The 12,481-nt window shown below is 45.0% G+C and overlaps 1 non-coding gene across 1 annotated transcript; it reads left to right on the plus strand.

Annotated features, from left to right (window-relative positions):
- Nucleotides 1-1,267: 1,267 nt before the first annotated feature.
- TRNAK-CUU (transfer RNA lysine (anticodon CUU)) lies at nt 1,268-1,340 on the plus strand. Its single transcript has one exon. It is a non-coding gene; the product is annotated as a tRNA-Lys (tRNA).
- The last annotated feature ends 11,141 nt before the right edge of the window (nt 1,341-12,481 follow it).

The raw sequence follows: 12,481 nt of genomic DNA on the forward strand, positions 1-12,481 counted from the left end.
CATGAGTGATCACTTGAACCTGGAGGTGGAGGTTGCAGTGAGCCGAGATTGCTCCACTGCACTCCAGCCTGGGCAACAGAGCAAAGACTCTATGTCAATAATAATAAGAAGAAGTGAATTTGCCAAAGTATGCTTTTCTAATCCTGCTTTTTTTTTTTTTTTTTTTTTTTTTTTTTTTGAGACAGAGTCTTGCTCTGTCACCGGACTGGAGTGCAGTGGCACGATCTCAGCTCACTACAACCTCCGCCTCCCGGGTTCAAGTGATTCTCCTGTTTCAGCCTCCCAAGTAGCTGGGATTACAGGTGCGTGCCACCATGCCCGGTTGTATTTTTAGAAGAGATGTGGTTTCACCATGTTGGCCAGGATGGTCTCGATCTGCCCGCCTTGGTCTCCCAAAGTGCTGGGATTACAGGCGTGAGCCACCGCGCTCGGCCTGTGTTTTTTTCTTACGAAGTAGGTTCCCTCATTAACTGGGACTGTTTGGCTACTGTGAAATCGTTTCTACTGGAAAACAGAATGAATCTTTATTTTTTTTGTTTTAGTAGGGAGAGGCTTGGAATAATGGTCCCTTCCCACACTGAGGTTCCATTAGTCTATGGAATAAATGTTTTCACTTTTTAGTTTTGAGCGTGAGCAAACTCTCTACGGTATTTTCAATTACTCGCTGAGACGGCTTTAGTTTTCCAATCTCTTGTGTGAACACCATGGTATGTCTTAGTTGAACCACTGTCATGCCAAAGAAAAGGATTCCGAAAATCTCTAAGTCACACGATCTCAAGAGGCCAGCCAGCTCTGCAGCTGGGTTTTCAGTTCCAATCGTTTCCAGAGAGTGTGCAGGAAGTTTCTCCCGAGCCTTCTTTTGCAGTGGGCCACGAGGGTGCTGAGAACATCTCCGGTCCCCGCGCTGCAGGGGGTGGGCGCTCTGCCGGCGGGAATCTTTCGGATGAACTGGAAGCACCCCCACACTCACTCCTATTCTCCAGGCTGGAGTCGGCATCGCCTTCCTTGGCCCGCCTTACCTTTAAGGAAACGGAAAGGTGCTGACCACTAGAGGGCTGTTTATACATTTTTATCAAACAACAGAAGTTCGTGCGCACAGAATCAGACATGAAACACAAGTTTTAAAAGTCGTGAAAAACTTTGCAAAAAATACATATATATGTATATAAAATGGAAAGATCGTTTAATACGAAATGCAATTTCTTGGAGCAAATCAAAACAATCATATTCCTTTGAAAAGATCTAGAAAGAATGCTTTCCTGCGACTGCCCGGCTAGCTCAGTCGGTAGAGCATGGGACTCTTAATCCCAGGGTCGTGGGTTCGAGCCCCACGTTGGGCGGTGTTCATTTTGCTTTCATTTGGCCAACTTCAGGTCCCATCAATGTCAGTAATTTCACCAGTTTCAGTTCTCATCAACGGTAATAACAGACTTCAGCCTGGATGGTCTTATTTTCAAATAATTCAATACATACAAAACTACTAAAACTAAACTAACTTAAAAAAGGAAAAATGGGCCGGGCGCGGTGACTCACGCCTGTAATCCCAACACTTTGGGAGGCCGAGGAGGGTGGATCACGAGGTCAGGAGTTCGAGACCAACCTGGCCAATATGGTGAGACCACCCCCCACACCGTCCCCCCGACCCCGCACCGTCCCCTCACCCCGCAACGTCTCTACTAAAAATACAAAAATCAGTTGGGCGTGGTGGCAAGTGCCTGCAGTCTCAGCTGCTCAGGAGGCTGTGGCAGGAGAATCGCTTGAACCCAGGAGGTGGAGGTTGCAGTGAGCCGAGATCGGGCCGTTGCACTCCAGCCTGTGCGACAGGGCAAGACTCCGTCTCCAAAAAAAAAAAAAAAAAAAAAAAAAAAGAAAAGTGAAACCAGAAAATTTCATCTTGTAAATTACACAGTTAAAGGCTATCTGCCGTAGAAAAGTATTTGTTGCTGAGTGGCCTGCTTGAAGGGCAGCCGAACGCCAAAGGTTAGGGCATAAGAAGACATTAAAATTCACGAAATTGTAGAGTTCATAATATTGCCGAAGTAATCTCTGTTAAAACGCTTGAAATATTTTTTACTTAATATTATGTGATATTGAAGATTAGTTTGGAGAACAATTCTGCATATTTTTAAACCACTGTTAAGATTGTTTTAGTGATGAACAAATATGGTGGTTATTGTGAGCAGAGCCTTAGAACTTTTTTATCCTTTTTTTTTTTCTGAGTGCTTCTATGTAGATACCCTTTTTCCCTTCTTTCTTTCTTTTTTTCTTTTCTTTTTTCTTTTTTTGAGACGAAGTCTGGCCTTGTGACCCACGCTGGAGTGGAGTGAGTCGATCTCGGCTCACTGCAACCTCCACCTCCCGGGTTCAAGTGATTCTCCTGCCTCAGCCTCTTGAGCAGCGGGGACTACAGGCACAGGCCACTACACCAGGCTAATTTTTGTATTTTAGTAGAGACGGGGTTTCACCATGTTTGCTAGGCTGGTCTTGAACTCCTAACTTTGTGATCCACCGGTCTTGGCCTCTCAAAGTGCTAGGATTACAGGCGTGAGCCACCGCGCCCGGCCAGAAGCTCACTTTCTTTGAGCAAAACTATTGTATGTTGACAGTTCCAAGTTTTTTCCTCTACCTAAATATTTTTAGTCATTCCTAGCAATTCTCAAATGTTCTCCACAATTACTATATGTTATCTCATCAATTCAAAATAGTTTCAGACCTTGGAAGAAAGATATTTAAAAATTTCAGCATCTGGCAGGGCGCCGTGGCTCACGCCTGTAATCCCAGCACTTTGGGAGGCCGAGGCCGTCGGATCACGAGGTCAGGAGATCGAGACTATCCTGGCTAACACGGTGAAACCCCGTCTCTACTAAAAACACCAAAAAAAATTAGCCGGGTGTGGTGGCGGGCGCCTGTAGTACCAGCTACTCTGGAGGCTGAGGCAGGAGAATGGCGTGAACCTGGGAGGCGGAGCTTGCAGTGAGCCGAAATTGCGCCACTGCACTCCAGCCTGGGAGACAGGGAGACTCTGCCTCAAAAAAAAAAAAATTTTTTTTCAGCAAATTTCAGCATCAGAAATGAAGATACCCAAACACCCCCATTATTACAGATGCATAATTAATCTCTAGGTGATGGGAGGTGAGGTGAATTTTTTTATTTTTGTTTTTTAACCTTTTTTCTGAGACAGTCTCGCTCTGTTGCCAGGCTGTAGTGCAGTGGCCTGATCCCACTCACTGCAACCTCTGCCTCCCGGGTTCAAGCGATCCCCCTGCCTCAGCCTCCTAAGTAGCTGGGACTACAGCTCGCACCACCACACCCGGTTAGCTTTTCGTATTTTAGTAGAGAGGGAGTTTCATCATGTTGGCCAGGATGGCCTCGAACTTCTGACCTCGTGATCCACCTGCTTCGGCCTTCCAAAGTGCTGAATTACAGGCATAAGCCACTGTGCCAGGCCCGGATTTTTTCCAGAGAAGTAAACCAGGTGGGAAAAAAACCAAATTGGTAAATTGATGAAAGGTCAATGAAAATGTTACATATTAATTTAAAATAGAAGAGTGGGGTTACTTGTGTCCCCCCCCAAAATTTATATTTAAAGCGCTAACCCTCAGAGCCTCAGAATAATATCTTATTTGGAAGAAGCTCTGTTGTAGATGTAATTAGTTAAGATGAGGTCCTACCAGAGTAAGGTGGCCTCCTAATCCATTATAACTGGTATTTTTATTAAAAAAAAAAAAAGGGGGGGGGAGGAAATTTGGAAAAAGACACACAAACCCAGACACCAACATCTGGAAACCTGGGAGAAAGCCATGTGCAGACAAAGGCAGAAACTGAGGTAATGCTTCTGCAAGCTAAGGAACACCAAATGCTCCTGCAAGCTAAGCAACGCCAAAGATTGCCAGCAAACCACCAGAAGCTAGGGGACAGGAATGGCACAGATTCCTCCTCACAGTCCTCAGAAGGAACCAAACCTACCAACACATTTATATGGGATTTCTAGCCTCTAGAACTGTGAAATAATACATTTATGTTTGGCAGTCCTGGGAAACGAATACAATCAGTATTCCAGTTGGGAGGTAACTTTGATTTTAAATTTTATTTTTTTTATTATACCTTATATTAAGTAATTGTCATCATCTTCATTCTCGAAAAGTCTTTATGAGAAGCAATAGGTTTTTTTTGATGCAGTCCTAAATTAAGGTCAAGGGAGGAAGTGAGGATCACTGAGCCTTCAGAAGTAGCATTTTAACAAGCTTAATCTTAATGGATATTTTTTCTTATTGTTAGCTGATGATTCATTATGTTGAGTAGTGACTTATTGCTATTTGTACTAAAAAATGCAAAGATATACCACGTCAAATACATTTGATTCTCCCATGGAACTCATATTTGAAGATTTTACGTTCAATTAATCTATAAATGAACACTTTAAGACAGTCTGCTAATTCAATGCAGTCCAGTTTCTTCAACAAGTAAATGGCAAAAAAAGAGAGACAGAGATATCTTAATGAAATGAAATGTGTGGATTTTGTTTCCATCTTGATTTGAACCAGTCATAAAGAAACATCTGAGCCGGGCGTGGTGGCTCAAGCCTGTAATCCCAGCACTTTGGGAGGCCGAGGCGGGTGGATCACGAGGTCAGGAGATCGAGACCATCCCTGGCTAACATGGTGAAACCCCCCATCTCTACTAAAAATACAAAAAAACTAGCCGGGCGTGGTGGCAGGCGCCTGTAGTCCCAGCTACTCGGAGGCTGAGGCGGGAGAATGGCGTGAACCCGGGAGGCGGAGCTTGCAGTGAGCCGAGATGGCGCCACTGCACCCCAGCCTGGGCGACACAGCGAGACTCCGTCTCAAAAAAAAAAAAAGAAACATCTATGAGACAATCAGGGAATCTGAACACAGACTGGGTACTTGAAGATAAGGAGTTGTTTGCAATTAAATGCAATAATGTCATTTAGAGATACATACTATTGTTTATGAATAAAATAGACACGATCTCTGGAATCTGGGTATATGCATTTTTGGGGGGAGAGGAATGAAGAGATATCAATGAAACAAGATTGGCCACATGTTAATAATTGTAGAAGCCGAGTGACCCACACAACAGAGTTCATTACACTATCACCTCTGCTACTGTATATGTTTACATGTTTCCATAAATTTAAATACCATTAGATTATGCAAAAACAAAACTGTCTTAACCTCTGTAGCCCACTTAGCATCACTAACAGTGGGACAACCAGATATCATGTGCCTACTGATGTAATTTTATGAGAACCGCACAGCGTCACCTTTAAAATATTCTTGTCGAAACACTCAACTTAGATCTAATCAAGCCTTTAGACCTAACTTGACATTTATAGGAAATGTAAGTAACAAGTAACTGTGAGTAAATAATCGGGTGAATTCAGAATGTCAGACATTCAGCAAAGGCTTGGGCTCTTCAGAAAGCAAATACTAATACTAAACAAAGACTAATACCACTACTAATAAAGGGTATGTGTAGGGGGGCAGACTGTATTTGAGCCAAAGGATTCCCCTCCAGCCCCACTGACCGTCTGGTGAAGCCAGTGAATTCTCTTCTCAGAACGTCTTAAATGCATTTTAAAAAAAAAAACAGGCCGGGCGCGGTGGCTCAAGCCTGTAATCCCAGCACTTTGGGAGGCCGAGACGGGTGGATCACAAGGTCAGGAGATCGAGACCATCCTGGCTAACACGGTGAAACCCCATCTCTACTAAAAAATACAAAAAACTAGCCGGGCGAGGTGGCGGGCGCCTGTAGTCCCAGCTACTCAGGAGGCTGAGGCAGGAGAATGGCGTAAACCCGGGAGGTGGAGCTTGCAGTGAGCTGAGATCCGGCCACTGCACCCCAGCCTGGGCGACAGAGCAAGACTCCGTCTCAAAAAAAAAAAAAAACAACAACAACAAAAAAAACCCCCACAAGATTATTAACAAAACTACATTGAAATACAGTTACCAAAATATTTAAAAGAACAATATGGTAATACACATGTTCCATTATTAATGCATTAAATAACAAGATCTAGCAGCAGGTCCAATAACTACAATAGTTTTATTTTATTTATTTATTTATTTTGAGATGGAGTCTCGCTTTGTCGCCCAGGCTGGAGTGCAGTGGCAGTGGCGCAATCTCAGCTCACTGCAACCTCCACCTCCCGGGTTCACAGCATTCTCCTGCCTCAGCCTCCAGAGTAGCTGGGACTACAGGCGCCCACCACCACACCCGGCTAATTTTTTGTATTTTTCGTAGAGACGGGGTTTCGCTGTGTTAGCCAAGATGGTCTCCATCTCCTGACCTCATGATCCGCCCTCCTCAACGTCCCAAAGTGCTGGGATTACAGGCGTGACCCACTGCACCCTGCCTAGGAAATGCTAAATTTTAATTAGAATTTGGTGAAAATTAAAATGTAATTTTTGCCTCATCCAACTTCATGGACCCTTTCAATTGTATCCACGGACTCCTAGTTTAAGACCTTCTGCTCTAGGTTTAAAAAGACAAGCTATTTGGCTAGGCGTGGTGGCTCAAGCCTGTAATTCCAGCACTTTGGGAGGCTGGGGAAGGTGGATCACTTGAGGTCAGGAGTTCAAGACCAGCGTGGCCAACATGGTGAAATCCTGTCTCTACTAAAAACACAAAAATTAGCTGGGCATGGTGGTGTGTGTCTGTAATCCCAGCTACTCTGAGGCAGGAGAATGGCTTGAACCCAGGAGGCAGAGTTTACAGTGAGCCGAGATTTGAGACTCTGTCTCAAACAAAACAAAACAAACAAAAAAAAAAACAAGAGATTGCTCAGTTCTGGGGCATAATTTAAAAAAAAGAGAGAGAGAGAGTTTAGCTGAGAGCAGTGGCTCACGCCTGTAATCCCAGCACTTTGGGAGGCTGAGGAAGGCAGATCACCTGAGGTCGGGAGTTCGAGACCAGCCTGACCAACAGGGAGAAACCTCATCTCTACAAAAAATACAAAAATTAGCCGGCCATGGTGGTGCATGCCTGTAATCTCAGCTACTCAGGAGGCTGAGGCAGGAGAATAGCTTGAACCTGGGAGGTAGAGGTTGCAGTGAGTTGAGATCGTGCCATTGCACTCCAGCATGTGCAACAAGAGCAAAGCTCCGTCTAAAAAAAAAAAAGAGAGAGAGAGATGTAACAATCAAATGCAATACATTGTCATTTAATGGGTCTTGTTTTGAAAAAAGCATGACACAAACAAGTGATGAAATTTGGAGTACTGCATAATTTTAGAAAACAATTGTTATTCCCCATTGACATAGGTTTCTAACAGCAACAAGTTGAAAGCAGACTGCATGTTATTGTGCTGGATGTGATATGGTATTGTGGCATGTAGAAAATGCTTATTTTGGAAGTACATACTAAAGAAACCAGGTGTGAACGGTCATTATGTGTTTACACACACACATACACACACCACATAAATATATGTTAATATAAGGTATATATGGGGAAATGTTCACAGCTGTTTAATGGAGGTGACATAAAATGTCTTTTTCTTCTTGTTTTTTTGTTTTTTTTCTTTTAATTTTTCTGAGATGGAGTCTTGCTCTGTCACCCAGGCTGGAGTGCAGTGGCACAATCTCGGCTCACTGCAACCTCCGCCTCCAGGGTTCAAACGATTCTCCTGCCTCAGTCTCCTGAGTAGCTGGGACTACAGGCATGTGCCACTGCGCCCGGCTAATTTTTATATTTTTAGTAGAGACGGGGTTTCACCATGTTGGCCAGGATGGTCTCAAACTCTTGACCTTGTGATTCACCCACCTTGGCCTCCCAAAGTGCTGGGATTACAGGCATGAGCCACCACAACCTGGCTAAAATGTATTATTCTTTTTGCTTTTCTGTATGTTTGAACTTTTCACAATAAAATCTTTAAAAAGTGACTTTAAAAATTTTTTTATTGAAGTATAATGTAGATTTCATAAAGTGCATTACTAGTAAGTGTACAGGTTGATGGATTTTTACATGTGTATAACATGTAACACCATCTAACCACACCAGATTAAGATACAGAACATTTCTGTCACTGTTCTGTAGTTTCCTAGTGCCCCTAATTTCTAACACTATTGATAAAGTATGTACTCTTTCATGTCTGGTTTCTTTTGTACAACATGAGTTCCTGTTATATTAAAGCCAGTTTTCATGCAGGGCGCAGTGGCTCACACCTGTAACCCGGCACTTTTGGAGGCCGAGGCGGGTGGATTGCCTGAGCTCAGGAGTTCGACACCAGCCTGGGCAACACGATGAAACCCCGTCTCTACTAAAATGCAAAATATTAGCCGGGCATGGCAGTGTGCACCTGTAATCCTACCTACTCGGGAGGCTGAGATACGAAAATCGCTTAAACCGGGGAGCAGGAGTTTGCAGTGAGCCGAGATCATGCCATTACGCTCCAGCCTGGGTGACAGAGTGAGGCTCCATGTCAAAACAAAAACAAATACCAGTTTTCAGAGACTCCATGATACCGTGTTTGTCAAGAATGTGGAAAAACAAGTCTTTTTTCTTAAATTGCTAGTTGAAATGTCAAACGATGAAACCTCTCATAAGGCCATTTAAAATGCCCACATTCTTTGACCTAGTAATTCTACTTCTAAGATCCTAAAAAAATAAAAGCAAAGTACAGAAGGCAGGCATGGTGGCATGCATCTGTAGTCCCAGCTACTCTGGAAGCTGAGGCATGAGAACTGCTTGAACCTAGTATTATAGCCTGGCTATACTGACACGCTACCCTGGACAACATAGTGAATAGTGAGACCCTGTCTCTTGAAAAAGAAAGAAAGAAAAAGTAATGTGCACAAAGATGAGATAAATCTTGAAATATTTATACTATGATATGTCAACAGCTATTGAAAACGTGAAGTATTCATGTTTGTAATCCCAGCACTTTGGGAGGCAGAAGTGGAAGGATTACTTGAGTCCAGGAGTTGGAAACCAGCCTGGTCAACATAGTGAGAGCATATCTCTGCAAAAATAAAAGTATTAGTTGGGTGTAGTGACGCCCATCTGTAGTCCCAGCTACTGGGGAGCCTGAGGCAGGAGGATCACTTGAACCTGGGAGCTGCAAGCTGCAGTAAGCCATGATCATGACACTGTGCTCCAGCCTGGGAGACAGAGCAAGACCCTGTTTCAAAAAAAAAAAAAACAAAAACGGGTGAGATAGACCTATATGTAATTTGAACAATCTCCAGGACATGTTATTATGTTAAAAAAGAAAGAAATTGAACAGGATGTACAGACCATTTATGTTGAAAATAAATACATACATACATACATGCATACATACATGCATACATACATACATAGGCCGGGCACGGTGGCTCACGCCTGTAATCCCAGCACTTTGGGAGGCTGAGGCAGGCGGATCACGAGGTCAGGAGATTGAGACCATCCTGGCTAACATGGTGAAACCCCGTCTCTACTAAAAATACAAAAAATTAGCCAGGCGTGGTGGCGGGCGCCTGTAGTCCCAACTACTTGGGAGGCTGAGGCAGGAGGATAGTGTGAACCCAGGAGGTGGAGCTTGCAATGAGCTGAGATCACGCCACTGCACTCCAGCCTGGGCGACAAGTGAGACATCACACACACACACACACACACAAAAGGTAGAGAAAAATGCACACACCAAATGGTGGGAAGGTTAATGGGGAGAAATAAACGTGTTCCTTAAGTTTTGCCCTGTATTTTAGATTTCTCAATTGTTGCATCATGAACCCAAATATTTGAATATTACCTATGTAATTAACACATAAAGGCAAATAAGTTAACTTCAACACAAAAGCAGAAATAACACAAAGAGGGTTCTAGGATAAAAATAACTCCTCATGGATTTCCAAACAACTCATAACAGTGGTTACTTTGTAGGGGGAACTGGGCAGATGAGGGGTGGAGGTGGGAAAGAGACTTTTCCCTATTTTCTTTCTTTTTTTTTTTGAGACGGAGTCACCCTCTGTCACCCAGGCTGGAGTGTGGTGGCGCGATCTTGGCTCACGCCATTCTCCTGCCTCAGCCTCCGGAGTAGCTGGGAATACAGGCGCCCGCCACCACGCCCAGCTAATTTTTTGTATTTTTAGTAGAGATGGGGTTTCACCATGTTAGCCAGGATGGTCTTGATCTCCTAACCTCGTGGTCTGCCCGCCTTGGCCTCCCAAAGTGCTGGGGTTACAGGTGTGAGCCACTGCACCTGGCCCACTATTTTCATTTTTATATTTTTAAACTTTTGGATTAAAAAAGTATGTGCAGGCCGGGCACAGTGGCTCACGTCTGTAATCCCAGCACTTTGAGAGGCTGAGGCGGGTGGATCACCTGAGGTCAGGGGTTCGAGAACAGCCTGGCCAAAATGGTGAAACCCTGTCCCTACTAAAAATACAAAAATTAGCCAGCCATACTGGTATGTGCCTGTAATCCCAGCTACTTGGGAGGCTGAGGCAGAAGAATCGCTTGAATCTAGGAGGTGGAGGCTGCAGTGAGCTGAGATTGTGCCAATACACTCCAGCCTGGGCGACGAGTGAGACGTAGTCTCAAAACAACAACAACAACAACAACAACAACAACAACAAAAATTGGCCAGGCGCAGTGGCTCATGCCTGTAATCCCAACACTTTGGGAGGCTGAGGAAGGAGAATCACAAGGTCAGGAGATCGAGACCATCCTGGCCAACATGGTGAAACCCTGTCTCCACTAAGATACAAAAAATTAGCCAGGCGTGGTGGCGTGCGCCTGTAATCCCAGCTACTCAGGAGGCTGAGGCAGGGGAATCGCTTGAACCCAGGAGGCAGAGGTTGCAGTGAGTTGAGATTGTGCCACTGCACTTCAGCCTGGCAACAGAGCGAGACTCTGTCTCAAATAATAATGATAATAATAAGAAACCATGTGTGTATTTTATATTCAATAAAAAATTTAAAAGTGTACAGGACAGTTTTGGTGGGATGGGTGTCCCTTTTTACAGCTTAGTAATGGTGTCCAAGGGAGGGAATACAGTCATGGGTTCTTAGTTTCTGTTTCTGGTTGGGCCAGTAAAGCCCCTTCCTCATCCCTCTTTTCTACTTATTACTAGAGACTGAAACTAAAAACCATGGCTTCAGGGTGCTAAAAGCCTAAACAAAACAAAACAAAACAACAGGAAAATAAGGCAGGTTGGACAAGCTTGCAAGTAGCAGCCGTGACAAGATGGGTGTATATTCAACTGGAATAACGAAGGTTTTTGTGGGTTTCTGTTGTCGAAGAAGGAGTTGTGTTAAAAAGACTGAAGGAGAAATGGAAGTCAGAAAAATGGAGAGGGGCCCGGAAATGGTAGGGTGTGGAACCCGGGCAGGGGAGGGCTTAGAAAAGCCATGGAGGCAGGCTGGGCACGGTGACTTGCTCCTGTAATCCCAGCACTTTCCGAGGCCAAGCCGGGCGGATCACGACGTCAGGAGTTCCAGATCAGCCTGACAACATGGTGAAACCCGGTATCTACTAAAAATACAAAAATTAGCTGGGCGTGGTGGCACGTGCCTGTAATCCCAGCTACTCCGGAGGCTGAGGCAGGAGAATCGCTTGAACCTGGGAGGCGAAGGCTGCAGTGAGCCGAGATCAGGCCACTGCACTCCAGCCTGGGCGACAGAGCGAGACTCCATCTCCAAAAAAAAAAAAAAAAAAACAAAAAAACAAAGAAAGAAAAGAAAAGAAAAATATATAATATTGAAGAAATCCGTTTGTTTAGTGTGTGTACATTCAATCATGGCTCAAAAAATTAGATGACAAAAAAGTACAAACAGGGCAGGTACGGAATGCAGAGGTTGGCATATTCACACTAGCCTTTTGCGGATAGCAGAGCTCCATTATCTCAAAAAGCCAAAGCCTGACTAGTGTTTCCCACGTCATCTTCCTCATTTCCGCAAGGCCGGGACTGGAGAAGAGGAGGTAGACCTGGGAGCCAACAAATGGCTATCAATCCCACCAAATAGACTAGGCAGTGGGCTTGCTAAACAACGAAGCTTCCAGAAGCGGACCCCACTTCCCATCCTCTTGTGGCCACATTGCTGATCCTAAAGCTTTTCTATGCAAAAACTAGCGGAATGCTATTGAATATAGGTTTCCGAGGCAGCCCTATTCTCTCCGGCTACTTCAACATCAATGGGGGCTTATTTGCCCAAAGGACGTCGCAACTGGGTTTTTCCCATTCTTTCATCGCTGGTGGTTCACCGCCCCGACTCTCCCCCATTGCCCGCTCTGCTTTAACCTCCCACGTAATCAATTCCCCGCTTTACCAACCCGCAGCAGCCCGGGGGATGGGGAGTGGCGGGGGGGTGGGGAGGAGTGGGGTAGGGTAGCCGGCCCCTCCCCCACCCAGCTGCGCCTCCACCAACTAGAAACTACCAGTCCCGGCGTGCCCCGGGGCGGCGCGGGCGCAGGGGCGCGGGCGCGGCGGGTTGTCGTTGGCTGGAGCAGCGGCTGCGCGGGTCGCGCTGCTGTGAGGTCT

This window comes from Macaca thibetana, chromosome 7, assembly GCF_024542745.1.
Source record: "Macaca thibetana thibetana isolate TM-01 chromosome 7, ASM2454274v1, whole genome shotgun sequence".
NCBI lineage: Eukaryota > Metazoa > Chordata > Mammalia > Primates > Cercopithecidae > Macaca > Macaca thibetana.